This window comes from Amblyomma mixtum, chromosome 5 (assembly GCF_055824585.1).
Source record: "Amblyomma mixtum isolate Tamu chromosome 5, ASM5582458v1, whole genome shotgun sequence".
In the NCBI taxonomy this organism is placed as follows: Eukaryota; Metazoa; Arthropoda; class Arachnida; order Ixodida; family Ixodidae; genus Amblyomma; species Amblyomma mixtum.
The window spans coordinates 183885150-183904072 of record NC_143016.1 but is presented as its reverse complement, the minus strand read 5'-3'; the positions used below and the strand labels follow the sequence as shown (position 1 = coordinate 183904072).

The window sequence follows — 18923 nt, the reverse complement described above, 5'->3', positions numbered from 1 at the left end:
CGCCCAGACCCGCAGAAAACAGCTGCCATCGCAATGTTTCCGCCACCGGCCGATAAGAAAGCTCTGCGCAGATTCTTCGGACTGTGAGCATACTACCGACGATTTGTGACGAACTTTTCGCGCATCGCCGAGCCACTGACCCACCTGACAAAGGCAGACGTGCCATTTTAATGGGAAGTGTCGTGTATAGTGGTTGAGTGCGGGCTTCAGAGATGGCGCCACCACCCTGTGTGGGGACTGGGGTGAACGCACGGAGCGGCGGGAAACGAGCGCGGGCAGTTGCCCGGTGGCTGGCGCCATGGTTGGAGTTACGGCAGTGCAATAAATGTGTGTGTGCTGTTAACAAGGGTCGTCATTCCCTTGGTAACGCGACATGGTTGCAGCGGTGTGTAAACGGTGAAGTGAACACGGAAGACGACCGAGTGGTGAGCGACCACGCATCAATCAGCCTCCAGCATGCCTGTCGAGAGAGAAGACGCCACACAAAGGGCCGCCGCAGCGCAGCATGAAAATGGCGGCAACTTCTTCAATCCCTTTGCCATCGAGCTTCCCGAAAAGCTGGACTTCCACGACCCAGCGGACTGGAAACGCTGGATTTCAAGGTGGGTACGCTACCGACTCGTACCTTCACTGCACCTCCGTGACGAAACAACGCAAGTATACACCTTCTTGAACGCGATGGGGAAGGAAGCTGAAGATATTCTAGCGTCACTGAAGATGACAGGCGCTCAAATGGCGAACTATGCTACTGTTAAATGCAAGTTTGAGGAGCATTTCATACCCTGCACGACCATAATTTACGAGAGGGCAAGGTTCAACCGTCGGGTTCAGCAAACCAGTGAGTCATTCGAGGCGTTCATTACAGACTTACACAAACTTGCCGAGACGTGCGAATACGGCGAACTCAAGGATGAGCTCATTCGTGACCGCCTCGTAGTGAGACTTTTGGACGTTGGACTTAGCGAGAGGATGCAACTCGATCCCAAGCTTACTCTACAGTCTGCGACAAAAATGGCGCGAAACTCAGAGGTTGTGAAAAGGCAGCAGAACTAGTTGCGCGAGACGGCTGAACAAAACGCTGTAGTTGAGGAGCTGCGATTCCCGAAAGGACGACCAAGGTACAAATACGGGCCACGGAAAGCAGCCAAGTCTTCAGGCGGACAGGAAACCGGCCAAAACGTGTGCAAATAGTGCGACAGTGCGCAACAGCACTTCAAGAAACAGTGCCCGGCATCGAAGAAAGTGTGCAGTTACTGTGGAAAAATTCAGGGGCACTTTGACTGTCTAAAGTGCGTAGAGTCGAAAGCGTTTTCCGCGCCACTTTGGCTGCTTCTGTGGCACTTGTGACGTCACATGTAATTGAGTACTAATTACTAAGTGATGACAAATCACTAATTAATGGTTAATTACTGATTAATGCCTGGATACTAATTAACTGCTAATTAATGACCCTTAAGCTTCGCCTTTAGGAGTGGAACGCGACAGCGTGTTGTAGCGCTGCCACGGAACGCCACCACCCGTTCGGCGTGATGCCTTGCCGTTTGAACGCAACACTTTTTGAGGAAAGGAAATGGCGCAGTAATTCTCTGTCATCTCGGTGGACACCTGAACCGCACCGCAGAGGAAGGGAAGAAGTGGGAGTGAAAGAAGAAAGACAAAGATGGCCCGTAATGAAGAAAATGAAAATTGTAATTGAGGAAAGGAAATTACGCAGTAACTGTCTGACATATCTCAGTGGACACCAGTCAAAATTCGGAGGGGGCGGGGGTTGAGGGTGTACTTTTTTGACCTAAAGTGCGGTCACTGATGTGTGGTTAAGATGTTAAGCTTCGCCTCTAAGAGTGGAACGCGACAGCGTCTTGCAACGCTGCCAGGGAGTCCATAGAACGCCATCGCCCATTCGGGTCTACGCCTCACTCGTCGGTAAATTGGTTTTTGAGGAAAGGAAATCTATCTGTCTCTCATATCTCGATGGGCACCTAAACCCCGCCAGAAGGGAAGGGAGGAGGATGGCAGTGAGCGAAGACACCGTATTCACTAGAGGCGCCTTTGTTCATTCCAAACCATCGAGCTGGCATGGCGGAGTGGATAGCATGCTCGTCTCGCACTCCGAAGACCGGGGTTCGATTCCCGAGCTCGACCAATTTCCTACTCGGTTTTATTTATTTATATGGCCTGACTAAATTCAAATTCAAATTCTTTATTTCTGCCTTGTAAACATACAGACAGCGGAGGCGCAGAAAAAGCTGAGAAACAGCTTGACTAAGCCGCAGCCCCCTTTCGCTTGGCAGCAGCTTGACAGCAAGGCTTTTAATACAAAAGGCAGTTGCAAAGCGTGATAACAAGTATACAATACAAGAGAAAACGAAAGAACATTATACAATATTGACACAATATTCACATTGGGTAGACACAGGTAATGGCAGCAAAGGAAAAAAAAAAGAGAAAGAAGAAAAAAAAAACACAAAACAAAAATCCTACATGCTAGCATACAAAGCACGCAAAGACCTGTTTGACGAACTGAAAAGGTCAAAATTATTATATATATACGCGTTTAGCAGGGACGGAAGAGTGAACTGCAGGCGTTCTCTACCCGAGTTTAACCGTGGGGTCGGGACTATCCATGTCTCCGCATGCCTTGTTGTGTAGCTTGCATCTCGGGTATGTAGTTCAGCAAGTTTACGTATGTGGTTTACATTTCTACGTGTTTCGAGTTTAAACCGGACACTCAAGCGATATTTATACAAGTTGTGTATTTTTAGCACACCACTTTGTAGAAAGAGATCTTTGCTTGGCGAGTCCCAGGGGACATTGTAAACATGACGAAGAAACTTTTTCTGAAAAATGTAGATACGCTGAAGACAGCTAACCGTAGCTGTGCCCCACACTAGATGGCAGTAGTTTAAATAGGAGTAGAAAAGTGAATTGTAGAGGAGTAACTTTACTGTTCTTGGAATGACGTATCTGAGCCGACTTATGACTCCGGTTATTTGAGCCAGTTTCGTGACAATATGGTCCGTGTGGTGTTCCCAAGACATGCTGGAAGAAAAAACTACTCCAAGGCATTTAAATTGTTCAACTATGTCTATACGTCGCGAGTTTAGTTTAATCTCGATGGGGGAAGGAAGTACTTTGTTTTTAGGACGAAATATGACAGCTTTTGTTTTCTTCTCATTTATACGCATGTATCTGGATTCGGACCAATTTTGTAATTCACTCAAGGTGTCATTGCATTCCCGAACAAGGAGATCAAGATCATTTCCAGTAAAAAAGACGCTAGTGTCGTCAGCGTAGATAATAAATTTTGCGGCGGAGTTAATGTTGGAGATATCATTTAGGTACACATTAAAAAGTAATGGTCCCAATATACTACCCTGGGGAACGCCAGAAGTAACAAGTTTTAGTTCAGATGTCACATTGTCTATGCTTACAGCCTGTTTTCTATGCGAAAGATATGATTTCAGGACCATTTGAGCCAGTCCACGAATACCACAACGCTCCAAGTTTTTCAGGAGTACACTGTGGTTTACTAAATCGAATGCCTTCGAGAAGTCCACGAGGACACCAATAACAAAGGCCTTATTTTCAAACTGTGTTAGTATATATTCCTTTTGTTCGAGTAGTGCTAACTCGGCAGATTTATTTTTACAAAACCCAAATTGATTAGGTGACAAAAGGTCATGTTTATCAATAAAATCAGACAACCGTGTATAGAGAACTTTTTCAAAAGCTTTCGAGAATATTGGGAGTATCGATACTGGTCTATAATTTCCTAAATCATTGCGGTCTCCTTTCTTATACAAAAAGTTAATTAGTTAAGAAAGTTAATTAGGATAATTGGGTAATTAAGCAATTAACTAAGCTCAGTCCCACTTTCTTGGAGCATCACTATTGATCCCTTCAATTGGTTTCAGGGCTACTAGCCAAAGTACAATTGGCCCCGTTTGAAATTGGCGCACTGTGACGTCACGACCGTTTCGACCAACTGAAAAGCACGACATTTCTGTCGACAACTGCTGCTTACAACGATGAGACATTAAAGGCTTTCGCCTTAAAACCGATCACTTTGCAACAGTGTGTTTGTCTGCACACCAGCAGTCATCGAGACGGCCTGCACGAGGAGATACCACTGCAAAGAAAGGCACCGCTAATACAGAGGAAGTATTCCTTGGGGATGTCAACAATATCGATGATCAGGAACCTTGGTTCATCACAGCATTTGTTGATGGAAGTCCCGTCCAGTTTAAGGTCGATACTGGAGCAGATGTTACTGTCATCCCATACTCAGAGTATGTGGACAGCCGCATGGAGTAGCTTAAACTGCCAGACAAGAGACTCTTCTGACCAGGCTGAACGCCAGTCAGATCAAGAGGAATGTTCAATGCTACCATTGCTTGGCGAAACAAATCAGCTCGTCAAAGAGTAGAAGAACGGCAGATTGGGCGAGTTGGTGTTCCATGGCGACAAGTGCATATAAACAGCGCTAAACAACAGGACGAGATAGAGGAGTAGACAAACATGGCGCTGAACTTACAACTGAATTTATTGGAACGAAAAAATTTCAATATATACATACAAAAATGGGCACACGAGCGCACAGTCATACATCAATGTGGAGATAAAATCAACAAGCCACGATGGTCACACGTGGGTAGCTTGAAGGCAGGTACAACACGTGTGACCACATCGTGGCTTGTTGATTTTATCTCCACATTCATGTATGACTGTGCGCACGTGTGCCCATTTTTGTATGTATATATTGAAATTTTTTCCTTCCAATAAATTCAGTTGTAAGTTCAGCGCCGTGTTTGTCTACTCCTCTATCTCTTCCTGTTGTTTAGCGCTGTTTATATGTACTTGTCGTCAAAGAGTTTTTGTAGTGGAAGGTCTGCAAACGGCGTTGCTGGGACGACCCGCCATACGTGCTTTAGATGTCCTAGCACACCTGGATGCTGTGGATGCAAACAGTCAACAAACGCCTGCTCAAAATGGTGAGCTACCCGAGGCTAGAGCAACGTTCCGCTCGTTGTTCACTGGGCTAGGTGAAATGAAGACGGCATACAAAGTGACACTCCAGCCATATGCTACACCTTATGCTGTAGCCGTGCCTCGACGAGTTCCAGTTCCTCTCTTGCCCAAAGTAAAAAAAGAACTTGACAGAATGCAGAAGTTGGGGGTCATCAAGCAAGTTGATCACCCTTAGCAAAAACTAATACGTTTGGAATATACGGTGGGCTATTTAAAATGTATTTTAAACATATTTTGTATTCATGAATGCACTAAAAATATGTCGGAAATACGTTTCTGAGATTTCATGCTTGGTATTCGAAATATATTTTTAAAATGTGCCAAAAATACCTCACTTAAAGCATACTTCGAGCACTTTTCAAATGCGTGAAAAAATATGTATACAGTTTTAGCATCTTGTCAGTGTATTAAAAGTGTATTTTCAGAAATATGAAATTAATTCAACGAAAATATACTTCAATTCTAGAAAACGGGCAGCCCTTGTAAACGTATATGTATGCAGTTTTAGCATCTTGTCAATGTATTAAAAGTGAACTTTCGTAAATATGAAATTAATTCATCAGAAATATACTTCAATTCTAACAAACGGGCAGTCCTTTTAAACGTCTTTGCACACTTCTAGCTGTCGTTGAACAGTCGAGTGCTCGAAATCACGTTTCGGGAAATGGCATTTGCGTGCAATCAATGTATTTGAAGTGTACTTCCGTAAATAAGCAATTAATTCGTCCAAAGAACACTGAAATTCTGGCAAATTGGCAGTCCGCATTAGTATGTTTGCAGCGCACTACAAGCTGTCGTTGAACAATCTAATGCTCAAAATCGAGTTTCGGGACATCGCATTTTGGTGCTGGCCATCTATTTAAAGTGTACTTTCGTAAATACGCAATTAATCCGTCTGAAGTATATTTAAATTCTAACAAATGGGTTGTCCGCGTAAACATATTTGCATTACACTTCAAGCTACCGTGGAACAATCTAGGGCTCGAAATGACGTTTCAGCGAAGAGTGAAAACTTTCCCTTTCTTGTCATCCTTTCGTTTATGTTAACTTCTAGCAGGAAGGTGATCACCGCTTATACCCTTGCTACACGGGCGCTTTGAATGCCTTCCAGCCGAATGTCATCTAAAGATGCTACACGTGTTCTGTCTAAGGGATTGCTTTAAGATAATATTACGCCAATGAATATTAACCGCGTCAGCATGAAATTTCCCCGGGAGTGCGCCGATGAGGACGACTGCACTCATACTGTTGTTTACATCGCTTGTTTGCACAACATAAAAAGCAATCTGCGCTTTCGTTCTATTAAACAATCTGTTTTCTTTTTTACTGGTTGTACTCGTGCTTGTTTACGCAGTGCGGCAATGTGTGGGAAGCGATGATGCGATCGCACACCTGAGAAAGCCGCGTTGTTGGCATCGCGCAGGACTGGCGCTTCTCGCTTCTTGTCCCGGCTTTCTCCGACGTGACCAGTACTTTTTTTAAACTACTTTATCCAGAATTATGTCTGGCGACTGTTCGCTTTAACTGAAACGGCCTAACTTGTTATCCACAAGCTAGCGACGGCGACGACTGCTGCTGGCCGTAAAGCACGGCTCGGCAGTCTGGGTCACACCGGCGATTCCCGTTCATCGTACGCGTGCCCTGCGATGTAAGCAACAGTTGATTTCAGGTCACTGTTGCCAAAACTACACCTGGTGACCATTTGCATACGCTAAAGCTTGTGATTCGCTCTTCACAACCGCCGAAATCACAGATCCAACCCTGCGAACTCGCTGGGCCTAGCCGTCGCGGAAGGGAACAGAGCCGTCGTCGATTGAAATTGATTTGGCAAGCACTTATCGCTGGTGAGTGTTCAGGTGTGCACACGTGAAATATAGCCGTTCGTTTCGCTCATTTAGAAGCGCGAGCATATACACACCGCCGCCTCATCACCGTGCTCTCGCTCAGCCGCCGACAAGGCTGACCGTCCGCCGACCGGATTCGTCGGTGTCGTTGGCCTGAAAAACGTGTCCCTCTAGAATCATATTATAGTAAACTAGATATTTCACTATAATTACATGCTGTTGTTCAGCGTGATATATACTGTCGTTGTCGGACTAGTGTGACCGCCGTCGTCGTCGCCGCTGTAGACTGAAAACGAGCTGAGGCTTTCGAATGCGTTTTGAAAGTGTCGTGGAGCACCGCGGCAGTCCGCCGAGTCCGAATGTCATTCCACTCAATGTCATTCGAACATTTCCGTGTGAGAACGTGATAGCATTATACCAGCAAAAGCGCCTTGGGTACTTCTGGGTCCGAATAAGCCAGCGGAAAGGACCCCGTCTGGCAGGGCAGACCGGCTCCCTTACACGCCCATGTATCTGTTGGTTGACAATTCGACTCCTGACCTGTGCCTGTCGCAAGTTTCAACTAGCAATTCCGTTCTCAATGAACCCCAGATTCGAACGCGACCAGTAGGGTACTTCTGCGATAATTTGGCAGCCCACAGTATTTGCGCAAAAAAAGGTCTCACCGTGCAAAATAGTGCGTCGCTTTCGCTGGGTATATATGCGGCAAGCCAAGTATCGCGATTGTCGTAGGATTTGTTGTTTGCTGTGTCACTGTCGTCTTGGTATGCTGTGTGTAGGTATCTGCCGTTCCCATTCAATCACGTCGCCTTATAATATCAGACTCCTGTTGATTAAGGTTGAATACCCGTGTACGATTTGTTCTGCAGTTGAAGAATTAACTGGTTCCATGGAGCCGCCCAGTACACTTTTTTTAAGCCCGAGTAAACACATTTTTAATGTATTAAATGTATATTTTTAGTATATTTCTAATGTATATTTTTATTATATTTTAATGCATTATAAATATGCTAAGCGGGCAAAAATGCACTTTTCACGTATTTTTAAGAACGTTTAAAATATTATTACTAGTGTACTTAGAAAGCATTCGTATTGCAGTTTAAGCATAGGGACAAAAAAATGCGAAATAAATATGAAATTAATACAATACGTTTGAAATGCATTTTTAGCACATCCTCTTTTTCGCTAAGGGCACGCAACGGCATGGTGTGCACCGATGGTGATCGCTAAGAAGAACAACGAGATACGAATCTGCATAGATTACACGCAGCTAAACCAGCAGGTGATAAGTGAGAGTCATCATGCCCACAGTCGAAGAGAACCTGGCAAAACTGGCAAATGCAAAAATGTTCAGCAAGCTGGATGCAAATTCCGGCTATTGGCAAACACCGCTTGCACTGGAATCGCAAGAACTAACCACATTCATCACGCCATTTGGAAGCTTTCAGTTCTTACGATTACCCTTTAGCATAGCCACAGTGCCGGAACTTTTTCAGAGGGAAATGCTCAGCATCCTAGAAGGGCTACTAGGGCAGGCTTTCCACCAAGATGACGTAGAGGTGGAATTAATATCATTTCCTTTTCCCCCCTTTTTTGGGTTTTTTGGGTATTTTGGTTAGCCCTTAGTTATTGTGACCATGAATGTTCCTGTTTTTGCTCCTTTTATGCACCTTTTGCACCCTCAGCACTCTTCAGATGTATAGCCCTCTAAGGTCTATCTTGACGATATCATGTATGTTTCTTTTTGATTTACTTCATGAGACGCGTATATATGTCATGTGTTCTTCCATTAAAGTTTTAGTTGCGAAAAAGCGCTCGTGTTGTGTCTTCTCTCCTACTTTAGTCCTCGTTTTTGGCGCTAACTTCATCATGAAGATGACATAGTCGTGTACGGCAAAGACCACGATGCCAAGCTCGCAGTAGTGCTCCGACGCCTCAAGGAGGCTGGAATGATACTGAATCTGGACATGTGTGAATTCCGGAAATCGAGAGTGATGTTTCTTGGGCACATTCTCGACAGTGATGGCATCATTGCCGACCCAGAAAAGACAGAAGGCATTACAAGGATGCCACCACCAGAGAACACGGCCGAACAAAGGTCTTTCCTGGGCATGGTTAGTCAACTGGGAAAATTTCTCCCGAAGCTAGCTGAGAAGACCCAGCCACTGCGAGAACTGCTACACAGTGAAGTTAGTTGGTGTTGGTCCCAGGTTCAACAGAGAGCATTCAACGCAATCAAGGAAGACTTGATGTCAACTCCGGTATTATCATACTATGATCCACAGAAGCCTTTGACCATATCAGCGTACGCATCGTTTTATGGCATAGGAGCCGTACTCCTCCAGACAGGCAGTGAAGGCAGGCGGCAGCCTGTAGCCTATGCCTTACGAGCGATAACATCGAAAGAGCAAAGGTATGCACAAGTGGTAAAAGAAGCACTTGCGACAACATGGGCGTGTGAACGCTTGAGAATGTACGTTATGGGACTGCGCTTTCACATCGAAACCGACCACAAGCCATTAGTGTCTCTTTTCACAACGAAGCGTACTGATTAAATGACTCCAAGACTTCAACGTTTCCGCATGCGTGTGCTCGAGTACGATTTCACCATCTCATACACACCGGGTAAATACATGCACACAGCAGACGTGCTATCACGCAAGCCACTACACTGTTCAAGTGGAGACCTTGCCTCAGCTGTTCAAGACTACAAGCTCCTGACAGTCGAACAACTGCCAGCCTCAGCGAGATGTTGGAGACAACCAGAGTTGAGCTTACAAAGGATTCTGCAATCTCAATGGTTATGCTCTACTGTAAAACCAAATGGCCTAAAACAGAAGGATTGACTCCGGAAGTGCGGAAATATGCAAGTATGGCTGGCGAGTTGTCTGTTGTGCATGGACTGCTGCTTAGGGGGACAAGGCTCGTCTTTCCACCAAGCCTACGCCAAGAAGTTCTGGAATGACTGCATACTGGACATCAGGGCATAGATAGATGCCGATCCAGAGCACATGAGGCTGAATGGTGGCCAGGGATCAGTCATGACACTGAGGTATTCGTGAGCTACCCAGCACCGCCGAGTACCAACCGAGCACCTCCTTCAGAATGGCCTCCCAGAGCGCCCATGGCAAACAGTTGGCACCGACTTGTTCCACCTGGATGGTGGAAGTTCATCATCGCAGTCGACTAGTACTCAATGTTCTTCGAAGTGGAAGAGCTACATGGACCGCAAAGCAAGCGGGTTGATAATTTCTTCTGCCAACAATTTGCTCGCTATGACATCCCAGATGTGTTGCGGTCAGATAACGGCCCACAGTTCACTTCGTATGGTTTGCACAATTTCTGAGCAGGTGGGGTGTGAAACACAACTTCCAGCCCTCACTATGCTCAAAGTAATGGGGAAGCCGAAAGAGCTGTACAGACTGCAAAGAACATACTTCGTAAGTCAGAAAGTATCGCTGAAGGCCTTCTTGCTCATAGAGCAACACCAGGACCAGAGGGATATTCACTAGCTGAACTCTTCATGGGCCGCAAACTGAAAACAACTGTTCCTACACTGCCCCAGGCACTTGTACCAGAGTGGCAGTACAGAACGGAGTACCATAAACGACACAGTCATCAAAAAAAGAGAGGCAGCAAATTATAACTCACGGTACCGGACAAGAGAAAGAGCACCTTTGCAGCCAGACACAATGGTTTTCATCAGGCACGGAGCCCAGCGTCAAGGAACCATTGTCGGACCAGCAGTTGCACCCAGATCTTTTATTGCGCAGACAGCTGTAGGAAATGTACGCCGCGCAGAAGCGCATTTGCAAGCAGCACCCCAACGGAACCCTGACCGTGCTTCTTGCTCAACTCGCCCAACAAGCTACGAAGAGGCCTGGCAGACAACTCGCTACGGAAGGACTGTAAGGCCCCCACGACGCCTTAGCCTGTGAGCTTCTGAAGAACGGGAGGTGTCATGTATAGTGGTAGAGTGCGGGCGCGAGAGATGGCGCCACCACCCCGTGTGAGGACTGGAATTAACGCACGGAGCGGCGGGAAACGTGCGCAGGCAGTTTCCCGGTGGCCGACGCCATGGTTGGAGCTATGGCAGTGCAATAAATGTGTGTGTGCTGTTAACAAGGGTCGGCAGTCCCTCGGTAACGCGATAGGAAGCGCCGCAAGTGGAAGTCTTCAAGGAACTTCAGTGTCATTTACAGTCCGCACCGATCCTCGCGCACTTTGATGAAAATGCCGAGACTGAAATTCATACCGACGGAAGTAGTGTTGGCCTAGGTGCTGTCCTCGTTCAGAAAATTGACGGGGAGAAGGTCATCGTGCACGCCAGCCATTCCCTGTCCAAAGCCGAAGCTAATTATTCGACAACTGAGAATAAGTGTCTTGCCATCATCTGGGCTATGTCGAAATTCCACCCTTACCTGTACGGACGACCGTTGAAGGGGGTCTGCGATTGCAATGCACTATGCTGGCTTGCCAATTTTAAGGACCCCTCCGGCCGCCTCGCTCGATGGAGCCTGCGGCTCCAGGAGTTTGATGTAACCGTCGTTTACAAGACCGGACGCAAGCACTCTGACGCTGACTGCCTGTCACGAGCCCCTGTAGATGCACCACCGCCGGCCGACGATGAGGACGCCTTCCTGGGACCCATCAGCCCCAGCTCTTTTGTTCAACAGCAACGCGCGGACCCCGACATAAAATGCCTCATCGAATACTTGGAAGGCAAGGTTTCTTCACCCCGGCCTCGTTCAAGCGAGGATTGTCTTCGTTCTGTTTACAAAACGATATCCTCGAAGAACTTTGCGGCAAACAAAACAGCCTACCTCCTTGTTGTACCTGTAAGTCTGCGCGGAGAAGTTCTTCAGGCCCCAAACGACGAGCCGACAGCTAGACATCTCTGGTTTTCTCGCACCCTTCGCCGCATTCAAGACAAGTATTACTGACCCGGACTGTCTGCCGATATCGCACATTATGTGAAAACCTGCCGAGATTGTTAGCGGCGTAAGACCCCTTCAACCCGACCAGCAGGATTTCTGTACCCCATTGAACCCCCCTAAAGGCCCTTTCAGCAGATCTCCATGGACTTGCTTGGCCCTTTCCCGAAATCAACATCTGGAAATAAGTGGTTAGTTAGTTATATGGGGTTTTATGGCGCATAATTCAACTATGGCTATCATGCGCCAAACACAAGGTTAGATGATGTTATGGTAAGTGCATAGAGGCTACATTATAATAGATTTATAACATTGGCTTTCTTTAAAAACTTACAAACAAGTGAAAACTCAACAAGTGTTTGCTCCCCTAAAAGCAATGCGGGATAAAATGGAATGTGTTCATTGTAAAATACCGTAAAAAATTTTTTGTGAACTTCTTCGAGATGCGAACAAGAAATTCAAATGGGATTTACTGTGAGCTCCTCACCACACATTTCCCACACAGGTTTGTCTTTTTTGTTAATAAGAAGTTATGGGTGATGTGTGTGTGACCTATCCGTAAACGACATAAAATTACTTCGATAAAACGCCGTTTATGACGGCATGATTTCCATTGTTTTAAAATGGGCTTTATGGTATGCAGCTTGTTGTTTCCTTCATTTTCCCTAGAATCTTGCCACTTGGCTCTTAGTTTGCTATGTACAGACTTCATGTAATCACTAGGAGGCAAATTCACATGTTTTATTTCCATGGTTCTGGTCTGTGCAGCACACAAGTCGGCTCTTTCACTGTACCTAATCCCAACGTGACTGGGAACCCAGCAGAATTTTATAACATGTTTTTGTGCTGTGACCTTTACTATATTGTGCATGATGCTTCCTATCAGTGGCTCCGTGGCATTTTCGGAGTTTAATGCTGTAAGGACGCTCAGTGAATCTGTATAAATGATGCTGTTTTTGATGTTTTCATTTCTTATTTTCTGTACCGCAACACAAATGGCACAACACGCAGCGGTGAAAACTAGAACATGAGGGCAGTCGTAGTGTATTTTTATTTTTTCCTTGTATTACTGCGCTTTTTACATGGGCATGAGTTTTTGATCCATCAATATAAAATGCAGTATAATTTCTGTATTTATCTTGTAGTGCTAGGTATTCTTGTATTATGTGGTCGTGTGGCGTACAGGTTTTCCTGGGGCGAGTTAGTGTGACGTCACACACTGTGGGGAGAGTGTACCATGGTGGTAGCGCTTCGTGTCTTGGGGCAATATTTTTAATTTCATTTAGCATGTTCAGAGCTTGGCATTTTTCTTCGAAGCGCAAGAGCAACGGCTTAATCGCGTGAGGCTTGTTGTTGAAGAGTATTCGGGATGAGCATTTCGTGACAATTGGGAACACAGATGTTTGGGCTGAGAAAGGATTTTGAGGATGTATGTGCAAGTTAGTGCAGTTCTTCGATCTTCTAAGGGAGGTTTATTAGTTTCCACATACAGACTTGCTATTGGGGAAGTTCTGTAAGCACCAGAAGACAACCTTAAACCAAGATTGTGGACAGGATCCAGTCGTTTTATGTAAGACCGTCTTGCTGAGCCATATACTATACAACCATAGTCTAACTTAGAGCGAACCAGAGAACGATATCTATTTAACAGGCATGCCCTATCAGACCCCCAGCGTTATCTTGACAGCAATTTCAGCACATTCAGGGCCTGGGAAGCTTTTTTCTTTAAGCTGTTTATATGTGGCCAGAAAGTGAGCTTTTTATCGAAAGTTATCCCTAGAAATTTATGCTCTTGTTTGACAGGTAATGGGGTTTGGTTTAGATATAGTGTGGGGTCATCCTGTAGGACTCGTCTCAAAGAGAACAGAACCGCTACTGTTTTCTGTGGGGAAATCTAAATCCGTTTCTATCTGCCCAGGTAGCCAGTTTATTTATTGTTATTTGTATCTGTCGCTCACAGGTAGGTATGCTGGAAGACGTGCATGCTATTTGGAGGTCGTCTACGTAAACTGAGTACATTATGGATTTTGGGATTACTTTTCCTATGCAGTTCATTTTGATGGGGAATAAGGTCGTGCTGAGTATGCACCCCTGGGGTACCCCAGTTTCTTGATTAAAAGTGTTGGAGAAGGTTGCGTCTAGTTGGACTTTCAATGTACGGTTGCTTAGGAAGTCGCTCAAACAGCCCAGGATCCTGCCGCGGATACCTAGGTCCGCTAGGTCACGGAGGATACCGAACCTCCACGTGGTATCGAAAGCCTTCTCCAGGTCGAAGAAGACCCCGATACAGTGTTGGTTGTGGATGAACGCTTCCCGAACTGTGTTCTCAAAGCGAACGACGTGATCGGTTGTGGAACATGTCTTTTTAAATCCGCACTGGTGTATATCTAAAAGTTGCTGGGACTGAAGTATGAAGGTTAGTCTGATGTTTAGAATGCTTTGGAATGATTTTGCTATACAGCTATTGAGTGCTATTGGCCTGTAACTGGTGGGACTAGTTGGTGGTTTCCCAGGTTTTAGGAAGGGTACTATTATTGCTTCTTTCCGTGCTTGGGGGATTTCTCCACTCATCCATATTTTATTTTTATTTTTATTTATTTGCAAATACTGCTAATCCCAATTGGGATTGTGGCAGGAGGGCTTAGTGAGGTTAACGGAACGCGGTCAAGCATAATTGGAACATTAAACTGGTCAGCATGTTAAGAAAAACAACAAACGGTAAAACGAAAATACAACCGAGCTGTGACGAAAACAATCAAATAACGCATAAAATAAGGCTAATGTCGGTAGTTTTATACAAAGAATAACAAAATGTTGAAACATTGCTAGTTGTTATAATACGCAGACAATAAGTAAACAGTAAATATTATTATCGTACACTGCAAAGGCATTAACACAGTATAGGTGTTTAGTTTAAGTAACACTGTATAGTTTGACAAAAAAAAACTTAGACATAAAAAAACAAATAACCATGGGTATAATAACAGAACGCAAGCAACCAATAATGAATAACTAATAACAAGACATACTCTCAACTGCAATATTAAATTTTGTCAATGATGAACAGTTAGTAATAGATGGATCAAGGCTGTTCCATTCTCAAATTGCTAGTGGGAAAAAGGAATTTTTAAAGCAATTAGTATGGAAATGATACTCACTTAATGTATGCCAATGTTTATGACGCGTTGATCTTGCTTCGGAAAGGGAAATATATTTAGTAGTGTCGAGTTTTAGATGTCGATTTATTAGTTGAAACATGAGTTTTAGTCGTGCGACTTTTGCACGGGTCTGCAATGATTTTATTCCTTCAGTTTTCATTAATTCAGTAGGCGAATCGGTTATTTTGTATTTGTTAAATATAAATCTGACTGCTTTTCTTTGAACGGCTTCAGGTTTGGATATATCTTGATTAGTATAAGGAAACCAAACGACGTTAGCATATTCGAGAACAGATCTAACCAAAACATTGTAGGCTAAAAGCTTAGTTTGAAAAGGGGCTAATGTGAGGCGTCGTCTAAGGAAAAAGAGTCGTTTAGGAGGGCCTCTATGGCAATCTCATAGAGGTGAGCAAGCATGGCATAATGTATATTGTCTGGGCCTGGTGCTGTCATTTTACCGGATGTTAGTACTGTGTTTAGTTCCTGTATCGTAATAAGCTGATTGTAGTCTTCATGTATGCATGTTCCAAAGGGAAGCTTTTGTTTTTCTACTATTGTTTTGTGCTTTTGAAATGTTTGCGTTTAGTTGGATCAGCTTGAAACTGTGGAAAAATGCTCACCCAATATGTTGGCCTGCTGTTCTAATGTTGTTTGAGTACCGGGTGTTGTTAGCATTGGAAATGTGAACGGAGTAAAATTTCCAGTGAATTTCCGCACCTGCTCCCAGATTTTCTTTGATGATATTGAGCTGTTTATGGAGGATATGTACTGTTGCCATGATGCCTTTCCTGCGTTGTGTCTAATGTATCGTGCTTTGGCTCTAGCCCTTTTGAAGATGAGCAAGTTTCCTGCAGTGGGATATCTGCGAAGGTTGCCCCAAGCCTTGTTTTGCTGCTTTTTAGCCAATGAGCATTTATTTGACCAACAAACTTTATGTGTTTTTCGTGATATTTCGGACGTTTGTGGGATTGCTTCTATTGCTGCAGATATTAAGCATGTGACAAATTTTTTATTTCTTTCTACTATCGTAACGGTTTCGGCATATTCTTTTTCCAGTGTGGCCTTCGTTCTGAAAAGTGCCCAATCGGCGAGGTGAATTTTCCATCGCCGTGGCTTCGTAGGGAGGATGACTGTAGCTGACGATAGCTTTGAAACTGTTGGTAAGTGATCACTTCCCCGAGGGTTGTCTACAACACCCCAAATAAAATCATTAAGAACCGATGGAGATGCAAATGCTAAATCGAGGCAGGTCATTTTTTCAGAGCTGGGGCAGCAGTACGTGGCTTTTCCCGTATTCATTAAACATATGTTATTCGAAAGAATAAAATCTTCGATGAGCTGACCCCTGGAATCAGTATGCTCACTTCCCCAGAATGAGGAGTGTGCGTTAAAATCCCCAATTATCACATATGGCTCAGGCAACTGTTCCAGAAGTTCTTCTAGGTCATGCATGGTAATTGTGTTGTGTGGTGGTATGTACACAGAGCATATTGTTACTGTTTTATGGCTAATTATGTTTACTGCGATCGCTTCTAAGTTTGTCTTTAATGATACCTCTCTTGCAGGGACATCGCTTTGCGTAATGATAGCGCCGCCTCCCGAGAGTCGGCCAGCTTGCACTCGGTCTTTCTGGAAAATATTATATCTTTTTAGGATGTTTGTGTGCTGTGGCCCAAGGTTCGTTTCCTGCAGGAACACAGCTGTAGGTGGCATTGTTTTGAGCATATCGGTTATGTCTGTGTAGTTTCTGTGTTGACCTCTATAGTTCCACTGTATTTGATAAGCCATTGTGAAAAGCTGGGGATTGGGGAAAGTTACTTATTCTCAGGAGCAGTGATTCGTGGTTTCCCTTTTTTCTCTAGGGAGTCTCGCCGCCGCTGCAGCGGTGGTGAACCAGGAGTTGTATCCATCGCCACTTTCGTGGCGCCGGATTTCCGCGGAGAATCCGCGGATGCGTGTGTTTTAGATGTCGGCGGACTTTCGCTGACGTCCTGTCCTCCACGGTGGAAGTGGAGGATGCTTCTTGTTTGCGATGGCGCGTGGCCTTCGCATTCGTCTTTTTTGTTGCCACCTCTGAACCCGGCCCTGCTCAAGTGGCAGAGTCTCTTGGGCCAGCCGTTGCCTTCTGAGAGGGGTGGGGCGACAGGTCCAGTTCAGCAGAGTTGTTCTGGGTGTCTGTCGCCGAGGATGCCGCTGCTGAAAGTGGGGCCTGAGGGCCTCCGGCGAGGATCGCGTGGTCTTCTCGCGAAATTTTCAGCCCTGTGAACTGTACCACCGACTTCTGTGGTGGGGACTTGGGTATCGACACCAGGTCCACCGGATCGACCTGTGTGCCGACAGAAACTGAAGCCGGCGGCGGTCCCCGCGTCACCGCTTCAGAGTATGTCCCTTTCTGTTGGAAAGAGACGCGTTTTTTTGCTCAAGGTAGGACGGGTTTTCTGTGGTCTTCGAAGTTATGATTTGTTTTTCTGTTTTCCAGACTGGGCACGACCTGGAGTACGCGCCATGTGCGCCATTGCACTTGATGCATTTTGGTGTGCGTTCGCATCTTTCCTCTGTATGTGCGTCTCCTGCGAAGGCTGCGTAAGGCAAGATGACGTCCCAGGTCTTGTGTTCGGCATCGGCATACATGGCGAACATATCGGCGATGGTTTTGTTGAGGCGCTCGGTCAGTCCGTTGGTCCGCGGGTGGTATGCAGTTGTTCTCCGGTGGCTGGTTTGGCTGTAATGGAGGATGGCTTGCGTCAGTTCCGCCGTGAATGCTGTTCCTCTATCAGTGATGAGCACATCGGGGTCGTTGTGTCGCAGAAGAATGTTCTCCACGAAAAATTTGGCGACTTCTGCTGCTGTTCCGTTCGGTAGGGCTCTTGCCTCGGCGTATCGCGTCAGGTAGTCGGTCCTTATAACGATCCACTTAAACTCGGGCTAGCGCCAAACTCGTGCCTTCCGGCATAGCGCCCCTGTATTCGGATTTTTGCGGACTGGACTGCGATTCCGAAACACTATCTGTATATTGCCTTATTATTAATAGTCGTTTAGAAGCCCCGCAGGGGCACCTTGTGTAACGAGGTGTTGGTGCTTGGCGCCACCACGGACCCTTAGCCCCCATACGGAAGCTGTCATCCGACCGTGGCGATAGGTTGAGAGGTGGAGGGAAGAAACCATGAACGGTGGCGGTCGAGGAAGTGGTCAATCCTTGGCCGATGGGCTCCTCGTCTGTCTAGCAGGCGGGGTGTCCCGGGACCTTCCTCTGTGTATAAGGGTGAATCAGAGGGGACAAATTATTTGGAACCCTTAGTTTATACATGCCGAAAGGATAAATTTGCAAAAAAATCTGATCGGCCCCCGAAAAGGGGTCGCACCGATGTGCAGAAATTGAATGTACAGAAGCCAGAAACGTTTGCAAAGTTTTTTATGGTTCACTCAAACACTGATGAACCTGTAGCCAACCTGTCTGCATTCGTCATCGCCAACACCCTAAAAGCTGCGTAGGCAAAGACTACAAAGCAAAAAAGCAGCGAACCGGAGATCTCCTTGTCGAAATAAACACCAAAGAACAAAGCAACAAACTGATGTCATTACAGAGTCTTGGAGAAATGAGTGGACAGGTAACCCCGCACCGCACCCTGAACCACTCAAAGGGCGTCACATCTGAATATGAACTCCTGCAGAATACCGATGCGGAAATGGAAGAACTAGCTTAACGAGGAGTAATAGTAGCGCGACGAATAACCATCCGGAGAAACAATGCTGAAAACAAGACCAAACACATTGTCCTAACTTTCAATGGCAAAACTCTTCCTGATTCCATCCACGCCACATACCTTCATTGTAAAGTCCGCCCGTATATACCGAATCGCAGACGATGTTTCAAGTGCCAGCGCTTTGGACACAGCATGTTGGCTTGCCGGGGTAAACCCACTTGTGTCACATGCGCAGGAGACGCACATACAGAGGAA

General features: G+C 45.6%; 1 long non-coding RNA gene across 2 annotated transcripts in view; it reads left to right on the top strand.

Annotated features, from left to right (window-relative positions):
- The first annotated feature begins 300 nt into the window (after positions 1-300).
- LOC149345034 (uncharacterized) overlaps positions 301-18923 on the top strand; it is a 101518-nt gene continuing 82895 nt past the window's right edge. For both annotated transcript variants that reach the window (XR_016282811.1, XR_016282810.1), the window contains exon 1: positions 301-602. This is a non-coding gene — a long non-coding RNA (uncharacterized LOC149345034). The remainder of the gene's footprint in view (positions 603-18923) is intronic.